The 12929-nt window shown below is 38.5% G+C and overlaps 1 non-coding gene across 1 annotated transcript; it reads left to right on the top strand.

Moving 5' to 3' along the window:
- Window positions 1-584: 584 nt before the first annotated feature.
- On the top strand, window positions 585-689 carry LOC145599854 (small nucleolar RNA R71). The gene has a single exon (XR_014104110.1). It is a non-coding gene; the product is annotated as a small nucleolar RNA R71 (small nucleolar RNA).
- The last annotated feature ends 12240 nt before the right edge of the window (window positions 690-12929 follow it).

Here is a 12929-nt window from a genome sequence, read left to right as displayed (position 1 = left end):
GTTTTGGTTGTTGTATTGGTTGTTCCTAGGGTAGCTTCCTCTTGGGTTTTGGTTTTGAGATGGAGGTGGATTTTGGTATTGGGGGTTGGAATTGTAAGAAGGTTGAACTTGTTGGCCCCATTGTTGAGGTTGAGATGCAAACCCGGGTGGTGGTTCTCTCCAAGCTACTCCCCATTGTCTTGTGTTGTATGCCGCCACATGCTCGGGGCTCAAACCTCCACAATAAGATGTATCATGGTTCATTCCTCCACAATTTTGACATGAGAAAGAGTTGACTTGAGAAGAGCTTGCTCCACCACTTGAGCTTGCATTAACGCTTGTGTTCAACTTTGAAAGCCCTTTTGTGAGTTGCTCAATTTGATGTTGCAATTGATCGGCCTTCTCCAATTCATACATCCCACCTTTCTTTGGTGCACTCCTTCTTCTACCTCCCCAAGAGTAGTTCTTTGCTACCTCCTCGATTGTTGCTTCCACTTGATTTTGAGGGATCTTGATTAGTTGTCCACCCGCCCCCGCATCCAAGTTGGCTCTAGACATAGGCTCCAAACCATCGTAGAAAAACCTCATGAGCAAACTTTGATAGTATTCATGGTGAGGACATTCTTGTACCAACTCTTTGAACCTCTCCCAAGCTTCATTAAGACTCTCATCCGCTTCTTGTTCAAATGATGCAATCTTCCTTCTCATCTCGGCGGTCTTCTCCTCGGAAATGAACCTCTTCAAGAATGCCTTAACTACCTCCCTCCAAGATGTGAGTGAGTTAGGCTTCACTTGCTTCAACCACTTCTTTGCTCTACCCGAAAGAGATTGTCGAAATAAATGCATCCGGATGTACTCTTGAGAAACTTGGTTGGTTTGAATCATGGCACATAGCTCAAGGAATCTATCAAGGTGCTCTATGGGATCTTCACTTGTAGAACCCGAAAATTGCTCCGATTGAACCATCCTTGTATATTGGGGATGAATTGTGAAGTTAGTCTCCGTGACGGGTAACAAAATCCCTCCCGTGAGCTCATAATCCTCCGGATTACCAAGCTCACGAAACAAAACATCATCTTCTTGTCCCGCCATTGATTCACTTTGCGAACTAGAAGAGTAAGAATCACTCCCACTATCAATTATAGCACCAAGTCCTCTCCCTTCTTCTTCAAAAAGCCTACGGATTTGTCTCAAAGTTCGGTTGATTTCTTGGTCAATTTGATGGGTAGGTGGTCCTTGAGATCTTCTAAGCATTCACCAAAGCTAAGCAAACAATTAGCAATGACAAGTATGATAGAACAAAACAAAACAAAAAGAAAGCAATTAAAATTACTCTAACAAAAGCAAATTAGACACCAAACAAGCCGCTTCCCCGGCAACGGCGCCAAAATTTGATCGGGATTTAGTAGGTCGTTGGGACTACCAACCCAAATAAAATTAACTACTTATAACCTAAACTACCCTAATACAAATATAGGGGTAAGTATAGGGTCGAACCCAAGGGAAGCATGCAAGCTAAATATCAAATTCACTAAGCAAGAGTCAAGGAAAGGGTAATTTTGTTGGTTTTAGGATAAAAAGGTACTAAGACTACGAACAAGCAAATAAAAAGGAGATTAAAAATTAAGAGAGAACGACGCTAGGGGTACGAGGGTGTCAAACATGATTAGAAAAAGGTGAATAATGATAGTTATCATGAAAAACATGCCAAAGAACACAAGATCCTACCTAAACAATTCATTCTCATGCAATGGTCTAGGTAAATCAATGAAAAAGCCCTATGCTAATAGAATCATTCTCATGCATCCTATTAGACACTAGCAAAATCAAGAGAATAAAGAGGCACAAATCAATAAACTCTATTTTAACAACTCATTTTCATGCAATCATCAAAATAGAGGTGATCTTAATCTAGTTCAAATCATTTTCATGCATCTAAACTAGAAGGTAATCAAATAAAGTGCAACAATAATCTCAAGATATTAAAAATCATATCTTTCATCAACTTTAGGCATGTATTCAATCTAACCATCATCATTCATCCAACATTCAACACATATTTTCCACCCCCTTCCCCTAGCTAAGAAATTAGCCTAGAGAAGGGAGATTAAACATGATGATAGAACTAAATGAAAACAAAATAGACATGGAAGAAAACATGATCAAAAACAATGAAAATACCAAAAGATATCAATCCACAAAATAGATAGAAATAAACAACTAGATTGCAAATAAACTAAGCTAAGAGAAAGGATTAGAGATTACTAAGTAGGCAAAGGAAGAAAGATTAAAACTTGCAAGGTTGCTTGATTGATTGAAATGGAACTTGAACAAAGTTGCATACATGAAGAAAACTTGAGTGACACTACACTTTCTCTCTCTAAGATTAGGGTTAAAAATGTTTCTAAGTAATGATAGTTGATAATACAAACTTGAATAGGAGGTTATATATATGAAGCATAAAAGACGGAAATAATAAGCCTTGGAGAGCCTTCAAGCTTGTAGCCGCGCCCTCTACATTGTGGGTTACGGAGTTGCTTAACCCAGAGACCCGCGCCCGCGGCTCCAAGGAGATGGCATCTTCTTCTGAGGAGAGGCCGCGGCACAGCATCAGAGGAAAATAGTGTTCGAACAGCCGCGCCCGCGGCTTCTGGTGCCGCGCCTGCGGGTCAGGGAGGAGAGCCCTCTCCTGAGGCGCAGCGCGGCATCTACTGAAGGTTTGCTGTGCTGCCCTGCTCAGGTCCCCGCGCCCGCGGCTCCAGGCTCCGCGCTCGCGGCTCCCCTGCTTTGCCAATCTTCCATCTTTGACCAACATTATCCCTATCCAAGTCAAGCCAAGCTTTCAATGGTTCATTCGGAAGGGCCAAAGTCCTACAAAACAAAAGAAAAAGCTAGAAAAGACAAGAAAAAGGGAACGAAAGAAAGAAAACACGAGAAAGGCAAACAAAGAAAAGGAGAACAAAAAGGGAAGGAAAAAGGGGCAAACAAGCTACAAGTGGGAGGAAAAACCCCGTAAAAGGAGCACTAAACCGTGGCATAAATGCCACTCATCACTAGGAAACATCACAAGATATCTCAATCGAGTAAATGAAAGCCACAAATCAATGGTCCGTATCAATGTGAACTCACAATGCAATCTAGTGTGAATAACAAGGGTGATCAAGCCTAATCAAGCACACACATGCACAAAATCAATCAACCAATTTAATCACATTGTCAACTCAATCAATTTCCCCAAATTAATCTCAATTCATCATCAACACATGCTTCACCACTACCCTAGCAATAAAACTACTCACAATCCATGAAAAACATCTAAATCAAAGCTAAGATAATCATCATACTCAAATTCATCAATTGAAACCAACAAATTCAATCAAAATCAATCAAACTATCAATTATCCAAATCAAACAACAATACTAATGAAATCAAACATTTAATTACATTAAAGAGTAAAGAATCATTACAAACTTGATAGAAATCAAATAAAATGTAGCAATCTTCAATCATCAATCATCAAACCCACATTTTCTCTCTCTAAAATGCTAAGAAGTAGTGTTTTTCTCTCTCTAAAATCTAATCTAATCTAATTCTCTAATTGTCTAATTGTTTCTCTCTCTACCCAAAAATGGGTATTTATAAATACAAGGATAAAAGGAAATAAAATAGAAAATAAAATAAAAGGAAAAGAAAATAGAAAAGAAAAGAAATTAAAAGAAAATAATAAAAGAAAAGGAAAGGAAAATTAAGAGAATAAAAGAAAAATGAAAATCAATGAAAATAAAGAGGAAAACGGCTCGAAATTTGCTGCTCCTCAAAGGCTCGAAATTTGCTGCTCCTCAAAGGGGAATAATCCCCTGCTTATCCTCTCACGAAATCAGCAACAATCATCAATCAATCCCTCACTCAAACCCAGCTGAGTGTGGCCGCACTAGATGAGTGTGCGCCCGCACCTGTTGAGGTTCAAATGAAGGAGGAGCAGCGGCGGTGCTGCCGGAAGTTGCGGAGGCTTGCTAGGGTTGCGCTGCCGCTCGGAGAGTGGTGCGGCGGTGGCAGGTGGCTGACTGGGCAATTGAATTGCGGGAATTGCTGCTGTTGTTGCGTGAGGTATAAGGTGGAATTGGTGGCTTTAGGTTGATGTGGGAGCTGCGGTGTTGCGTTTGGAGGTGCGACGGAGCTGCTGCAATTGGTGGCTGGCCGGAGGTTTCGAGGTGAGGGAGTGAGTGGAATTGGTTGCGGGTTGCAATTGTGGTGCGAATTGTAGGTGTAAATGCGGTGGCTGACTGGCGTTTGAATTGGGGAAATGATTGGGTTGCGGTGGCTGGAGAACAGGGGGAAGTGGTGGTTGTTGGTGGCTGGAGCAAGGGACAGCAGGGGCTGCTGGGAGGTTGGTGTTGCGGGGTTTGACGTTGCTGTTGTGAAGCAGGGGAAAGCAGGGGAGTTGCGGAGTTGTTGTTGTTGCGTGAAGAGCGGGAACAGGGGAAATGGAGGAGAAGTTCCTGCCTCCTTTCATCACCATCACAATCATCACCATGATGGTGACGAAGACCAAAGTATGCAGTAGCTAGCACCAATTTGGACTTGGAACCAACACTTACAAAACACGCATAAAACCGAGAAATAAAACAAAGTGAAATAAAACTAAAACCGACAAATAAAAGTAAAAGAAATAAAATGAAAATGAAAATAATAAAGGAAAGAAAAATATAATAAAATGAAAATAAAATAAAGTAAAGAAAATGAAATGAAAATAAAATCAAATAAACTAAAATAAAATAAAACTAAATCTATAAAATCTAAAATAAAGAGAAAACAACTAAAATAAAGAAAATAAAAGAAATAAAAGAGAAAATACTAGAAAACCATAGAAATGTAGAAAAGAGAGAGAAAGCATAAAACCGAACATTTATTGAGCAAGAAAGCTATGAAAACAGGATAAAAAGGATCTAAATGCTCATCAAATGTGTGCCATTTATGACACACATCAAGTCGTTGTGCATCGTTGTGATAGAGAGGACGATGAGGTTGTTTTTCTTGGAGAGTTTTTGTTTGAGGGAGATGTGAGTCATGAGTGTTCTTTTGAGGATTCTATGATTGATTTTCATGCCCTCATTGGTGATGTGAGGCTTTGTGAGACCATTGTTTCTCCTCCCCTTCCTCATGTCCCTTTCTCAATGAAATTTGACCACATCCCCTACTATCGTATGTTCCTCCCCTCCTTTGTCTTAAAGCCTATTGAGGACCCTCTCTTGTTTGATGAGACTCTTCCTTCACATCCTCCCATTATTGAGGAAATGGGTGATTATGCCACCCAAAAAGATTTTGAGGAGGCTTTGCCTTTTTATTCTTTTTCTTATTCTTCTTCTTCTTATTTTCTCGATTTTTCTTTTTATTTTTCTTCTTTCTTTTGGCGTCTTCCTCCTCACTTACGTGCAATAATCTTGTTGCACGTTCTCCTTCCTTCATTTGCCTACTTGTTATCATATGAGATGTGTAGTAGTGCATTTGATAAGCTCTTGCGTTCGTTGCAATATTATTTACTAGAGCAGTCTCGCTTGGACGTTAAACAAGCCTTTCTCGGGAAGTAACCCGAGGTTTTTATTGCTTTCATTTTCTTTTCTTTTTAGATTAGATTTTCTCTCATGGAAATGTTTGTGTGCCTTTTGCTAGGTACATGACTTGATATACTCTTATTCATTGGTTTGGATCAAGAAACAAGGAAGTTTAATGCCTATTTTTGCTAGCATATGGAAATCGAGATTCAATTCAAAAGGAAATCGGCTTTGAAAGGTTAAATTGGTTCATTTGCGGGTATTTACACCCACCAATATCCGGTAACATCTTTCCTAGCTCTTTCTCTAATGGTTGGAGACTCGTTGGACATGTGTTGGTTTGTTGGGTTGATTTCTTTCTTTTCCCCTCCCATGGATTATTTGGTTTATGTTTGAGTATATTGTCTCATTCAAGCTTGGGGGAGGGTATTCTATCATGTTGGGTAGAATGTTGGTTCATTTATGCCATGCACTTGAGTATATGCATTTCCATGTCTTTTCTTTTATTTTGAAAAATCCAAAAAGATTTTTGTTTACTTTCAAGGTAATTTTGGCAAAATGTGTTTTGTTTGTTATTATTTTGGACATTTTGTCTTGGAATTGCATTCTTGAATGTTTTTCTTCCTAAGTGGTAAATGTGTGCACAGTTTGAGAGTGTCTTTGGTTGACTCTAGGATACTATATGCTAAGGTAGTCGGGTTAAGAACTTTTAGGGGTCCATGAAGCCTTAGTTCACGAGAATGTGGTAAGATGGAGTTGCTCTCTATAGTGGATTTGAAACCCTTGGTTGGTATTTGTTTGGTTATAATCCCTTGTGAGCTTCATTTGTTCTATCCTTCATCACCTTGTTGAGCGGCAATTCAGGATCCTTGGCTATGCATGTCTTAATCCTTGTTTTGACCTCTAGCTCCCAAGATCGTGACCGAGCCACTCTAGGGGAGGAAAAGGGCACATTTTCTCATTTTCCTTTATCTTATTTTTATTTTGTTACAAATTTGGTTTTCTATTTTGCATCAACCTACTTATTAACCAATTTGAGACTAATGTTTCCCTTTCTTGTCTTAACCACATTACAAACCCAATGGCCTATATTTACCAACCCTCTTATTTAGTGAAGCATTGGCATGTGAGGTTTGAGTTTTTAGAGTGTTGAATACACTAGTAGAAAAATTGAAAAATGCATCGCTAATTGGCCACTGGTTTTTGAAAACCAGTGGCTTAATTAATGGGCGGGATGAGCCAAACCGGTTTTGCCACCGGTTCAAACCAAACCCGTGGCAATAATTATAAGGCCACCGGTTTTGAACCGGTGGCAATATCCAATTAAATTAAAAAAAAAAAAGCGCCCCATATAAAAACCCAAACCCTACTCACTCATCAGCCTCCCTCATTCTCTCTCTCCTCTCCTCTTCTTCTCTTTCCTGTTCGATCTCCCTCATTCTCTCTCTCCTCTCCTCTCCTTCTCTTTCCTGTTCGTCCTCCTTCTCGATTTCCTTCTCGATCTCCTTAACACCGCAACAACAACAACGAAGACATGCACGAAGACATGCAAGATCTTCCTCTCTTATCTCGCTCGCCCCCTCCCTCCTCTTCACCTCTTTCGACCGCCGCCGCCGCCGACACCTACTATTGCCGCCAACGGTTTTTTGGTCAAAATCGACCATGAAAAATCTAGATCTAGAGTTTTCATGGTTGATTTTGACCTTTATAACCGAAATTCAACATAATTTCGGGGGTTTTTGGTGAAATTCGAGGTAATTTCTCTCTTTTCTTACTTTTATTTTGTTTTTTTGTTGTTTTTGGTGGAATTCGTGGGTTGTGGTGGTGGTTGTGGTTATGGTGGTTGGTAGGTTTAATTCGATTTTGGAATTTTCTCAGTTTTTAATTCGATCTCCTTCTAGATTTAATTCGATTTTAATTTTGGGTTTAATTCGATTTTAATTTTGGGTTTAATTGATTTATGTTAGGGTTTTCTTCCTTTTCATATTAATTTTTTCAGATCTACAGTTCTTGTTGTTTTTTTCGGATCTACAAGCGATTTTTTTATGGGTTTTCATCCTTTTTCATATTAATTTTTTATTTTTCGAAAATTTTCTGGGTTGTCCGAAAATTTTCTGGGTTTTTCAGTTTCGTAAATCTGGTTTATTTTTCGCATTTGGTTTTGAGTTTAATTAATTTCTAGGTTTTTTAAATCGAGTTTTTTGAGTTTTAAAATCGATTTTAATCCAATTTTTATTCGATCTTCTTTTGGGTAAAATTCGATTTTAATTATGGGTACATGCTTTTTCTGGGAGTTTTTTTTTAATGATTTTAATCAATTTATGGGTATATCCTCGATATATAGAACATGCATAGTTTTCAGTTTTTTTTTTTTCGCAGCTTATGTATATTAGTCAATTTATTTTTTTGTTTTGATTGATGCAGGTATTTTGCTTAAGATCTTAAATCGAAGAATCATGATGCAGGAATATTGTTTTTGATGTTGTATGGGGTTTTTTGGATTTTGATGATGTATATTTGTTTTTTGATTTGTATTGTAATTTTTTTTTATTTATATGTTGTAATTGATCAATTTTATTGATTCATATTGTAAATAAAATTTCGATTATATAGATTGATATTGTTTGTTATATATTTTGATGTTTGTAAATTTTTTTGACTGAATTGTTTGTTATATTTCTTTTTGAAAAAGACAAAAAAAATATATATATAAAAAAAAAAAAAATTATGAATGCATTGCCACCGGTTAACCGGTGGCAAAAATAATTAATACCCAAAAAAAAATAAGCGCGAAACGATAATTGCCACCGGTTAACCGGTGGCAATACTCCTTTTTGCCACCGGTTTTGAACCGGTGGCCTTTGCTTCGGAGTATTGCCACCCCCCAAATGACCACCGGTTCAAAACCGGTGGCATTGGGGGGTTTTGAACCGGTGGCCAATTCATATTTTCGCCTAGTGATATGAGCAAGAAAACTTTGAGAATTGGTTTAAGTAAGGTCTTGAAAATTGAGCTTGAAAAGAATATGTGAAAAAGTTTGAAAAGAAAAATGCAATTCAAAAAAATCAAATGAAGTTTCAAAAAAAAAAAAAAAAAAAAAAAAAAAAAGAAAAAAAAGCCGTCCATGGTTAGAAAAAGGCAAGGACATAAAAAAAAAATAAATAAAAAAAAAAAAAAAAAAAAAGAGAGAAACAAATAAACACAAATATATTTTAGTTTGGTTTCGTTTTCTACCCTAATTTAAGCATTGAGGACAATGCTTCGTTCAAGCTTGGGGGGGAGCGTTCCTTCATTTTTTTTGTATATATTGTGTGTTAGTGTTGAGTAAGCTTGGGGGAGATGGCATTATTGGTATTTTTGTTTGATATTTTGTGAATTCTTGAGTTTGTTTTTGAGAGTAGGCCACTCTTTTGCTTCACTTAGGAAATATCACCAAAATTTTCTTTAGTGGGGTTAGGTCAAAGAACGGTGGAGGGACATAGACTCAAACCTATGGAGAGAGTATGCATAGTTGAGATGTCGGGATTACCTTCTCAAAGTTTTTCTTTTCTTTATCTTTTTCCAGTTCCTTCGTGGAATCATGAGAAGCTAGTTTAAGGGTTGATTTGAAGCTAGTGGAGAGAACGCGGCCCGATTGGTTGGGGCTAGGGTGGATTGAGTCCTCATTAGTTCTCTATACTTAGCATATGTTATGTTTCAATCAACCATTGACATCTTGGAACGTGCATACATTTGTCTATATAGAAAGGTTTGCATCCATCGGTGCTTGTTCCTATTTCTTGTCCATATATGAACTTGTGTTTTGCTTTCTCTTTTTATGTTTCTTTTTCTTTTCTTTTTTTATTGCCGTGCCTTGGTTTTTATTTAGATTTATGGGTTAAACTCTTAGGACACCCTCACGAGAGCACACTCGTCCTCTAGGGCGATCTAGGGGTTTAAAGGGCTTGTCATTAGTTGCTAAAAGTGACCGTGATTCCTACGAAATTGAGTTAGTGTACATTCTTGTCTCCTTTAGAGTTCTAGCTTTGCTTGAATAAATCATTCTCCTTCTCCCGTGTTTCATGTTAATTTGCTCGAGGACGAGCAAAAGGTAAGCTTGGGGGAGTTTGATAAGTGACTTTTACGTCACTTTTAGGGCATTTATCGAGTCGTTTCTCGGCTTATTTTCCCAATAATTTAACCTTATTTGTCCTTTATTTCTTTTATTTACTTATTCTCGTCTTTTATCTTTATTTCGAGTATTTTAGTAGTTTTTAGTTTATTTTCTTAATTAATTTTAATTATCTTATTTTCTTTGTTTTTATTTTAAGTTTTTAGTTCTTGTATTTTTTAATAAGTTCCTAGTTTCTTTTATTTTCTTATTTTATTTTATTTTCATATTTGTTTTACTTTATTTTATTAAATTTCTTTTGATTTTATTTTTAAGTTTATTTTATTTTTATTTTATTTTATTTTGTCTCGTGGTTATACCATCGTGTTGTTTTTGGTTGTAGGTGTTTTCGGGTCCGTGGTCGATCGGGTTCAAGTCCGAGTCCAAGGTTTGAGGCACAAGCTCCCAAGCAAACTGCTGCCCTGTTGCTGCCAGCTTAAACTTCACCACACACCTTCTTAACCTCCACCACTCACTCCCCTGCTCCCACCACGCAACACCACACATCGCAACAACAATAGCCACCAAACCACCCCTGCTTTCCACAGCAACAACAACAATAACACCATTCAACCACTGACCAACCCGCAACTCCAACCAAACCCACGAAAAACACCACCCACGCAACTCTACCCCACACCACACACCACCAGCCACAACGCAAACAACGCAACAACAACAACAGTTACAGCAGCTTCTCCCATGCTCCTAGCTCCCCACGCAAACACCACCCAGAACCACCGCAATCACCCATTTCAACCACCAAACCACTCGCAACCACTGCCACCATCTCCTCCACACAAACCGACCCGAAACCACCATCAATCTCCACCACAGCCACGCCATTAACCCCTGCTACTCCTCGCATCCTTCACGCGCAACCCCACAAATTCAATCACACCAACCACCTGCCACCGCAACAAAATAGCAACTCCAATCAGCTTCGCAAATCGCACAACAACAGCGCCCAAAATTCAGAGCAATTCAAATCAATTGGGTTCGAGCAAACCCATTGAGAAGTTCGGTCGAATTAATTATGCAAAAACAATCAGAATCATTCTAGTTTTTCTGATTTTAGAGGAGTGGTCGAACACACCCATGGTTCGATCAAACCAACCCATAGTTCGGTCGCACCTACTTTCGGTTCGATCGAACCATTTCACGAGCTTCGCACATGGCATTTAGTGAGATTGAACGGTTGCGATTAAGTGATGATTGTTGATGATGATTGATGATGGAGTATGAATGGCGTTGATGATGGTTGTTGGATGATGATGATAAGAGAGCAGCCACGAAAAAGAAGAAAAACATTTGGGGGTCTGATGTATTTCGTGGGTTTGGTGGGAATTTTGGGGGTTATGTTTTCTATTTTCATTTTCTTTTATTTTCATTTTTATTTTAGTTTTGTTTTTGGATTTAGTTTCATTAGTTTTATTTATTTTATTTTTATTTTATTTTATTTTTTTAGGCCTTGTATATAAATACCCCTTTTGGGGTTATTTCTCTTTTAACTAACACTTAACATTATTCTACCCGAGATTAGATTAGAGTAGTTTAGTTCTTTTATTTTCTCTCTCTTAGGGTTAGATTAGGATTTTCTCTCTCTAGTTAAGGAGTAGTTTAGAGAGAGAAAGCTTGGATTTTTCATGGAGTTTTGAGAGGTTGAAGATACAATTTGTGGATTTTTCTTCTCATTAATTCAATGAGTCTTTCTAACTTTCTCTCACCTTTATCGCTTTCATTTATTATTGTTTTTGCTTATTTATTTGTTATTTTGAGTAGATTAATTAGTTTAGTTATTTGATTCTTGCTTTTATTATTATTTTACTTTGTTTTCCATGTTGTTGTTCATTATGTTATTTTAGATTTTATTCTAGGGAAATGGATGAAGGTTATGTTAATTAATTTAATGATTGATTGTGGTTTGTATGTAATTGTTTCTTGATTATTGTGTATGGATGATGCTTAAATGGATTAGAATCTTTCTAGCTAATTGATTCTACATTTTTAATTGTGCTTTCAATCAATTGTGCGAGAGTGAGTTGGTTGAGGGTCTAAATTCTTCCATACCTTTGCTAGGCTAGTTGCACGAGAGTGAATTAGTTTAGTAGGATAATCAACATGCTTAATTGTGCGAGAGTGAGTTAATTGTGTTGATTGTTCCTAATCAAGGTCATTTTCATCTAATTGTATGATGTTGTTGAATGCATTGATGTAATTGGATTCTGTTTCGGGGTTTTTTGTGATTCCCTCGGATACTGGTCACGCTCTGCTGACAAAGACTCGGACACCTGCAAAATAACGAATATTCCGGTGTTCGGAATATTCGCCTCCGACGCTCAAGTTAGTGAACGGAAACGGAAAAGGCTAGAGAGAGAAAGTAGAGAGAAGTTGGAGCTCTTTAATGCTCTATATTTATGTTATGTCACAATCCACCCCTCCCATCATAAATGATTGGGGTATTTATAGGGGTGGGAACATGTACCCCTCTAGGGTTTATGCCCTAGAATTTCGTGACGTGATTGGCTGCGCAATCAGAGGTCGCCACGTGTCGTAGGGGGCGCCGTTTTACGGCTTTCAAGGTTTTCTCGGGATTTGGGCCTGAGGTCATCAGGGCTCTTTTCTCTTTCTGATTGCAGCATTGGGGCATTTAGAGATGGCTGACAGGTGTCACCATGACAAGTGGACACGTGTCTCACTCTCATAAGGCCACGTGTCGCCTGTTTATTGGGCCACGTGTCACTATGAGATTAGGCCACGTAACTGGGTTATTTTTACCCTAAACATTTGCCCCTCAGAGGGGGTGGCTCGTACACTTACTGGCCGCCTCCTCTGATCTTGCGCTCTGGACGTCCTGGTACTCTGGGTTGGGTTTGCTTCCCATATGCCCTGGACGTCCATATACTTTTGGCTCAAGGCTCTTTTTGCTACGTGGACGTCCATATATCTTGCCCTGGACGTTCTCGTAGTCTGGAGTGAGCTTGGCTTTTTGCTTATCTGGACGTCCATACTTTGTACTGGACGCTCTCGTACTCTGAGAGGCTTAACCTCTGAATTCATGTGGTCGTCCACATGTTTCAAGCTAGACGTCCTCATACCCTGGGAGGAGTTGATCTCCTAACTGCCCAGAACGGCCACATCAATGAGACTGGACGTTCTGATACTCTGGGAGGAGTTGATCTCCTAACTGTCCAGAACGGCCACATCAATGAGACTGGACGTTCTGATACTCTGGGAGGAGTTGATC

This window comes from Chenopodium album, chromosome 20, assembly GCF_948465745.1.
Source record: "Chenopodium album chromosome 20, dcCheAlbu1.1, whole genome shotgun sequence".
NCBI lineage: Eukaryota > Viridiplantae > Streptophyta > Magnoliopsida > Caryophyllales > Amaranthaceae > Chenopodium > Chenopodium album.
This window is presented reverse-complemented; position numbering and strand designations above follow the sequence as displayed.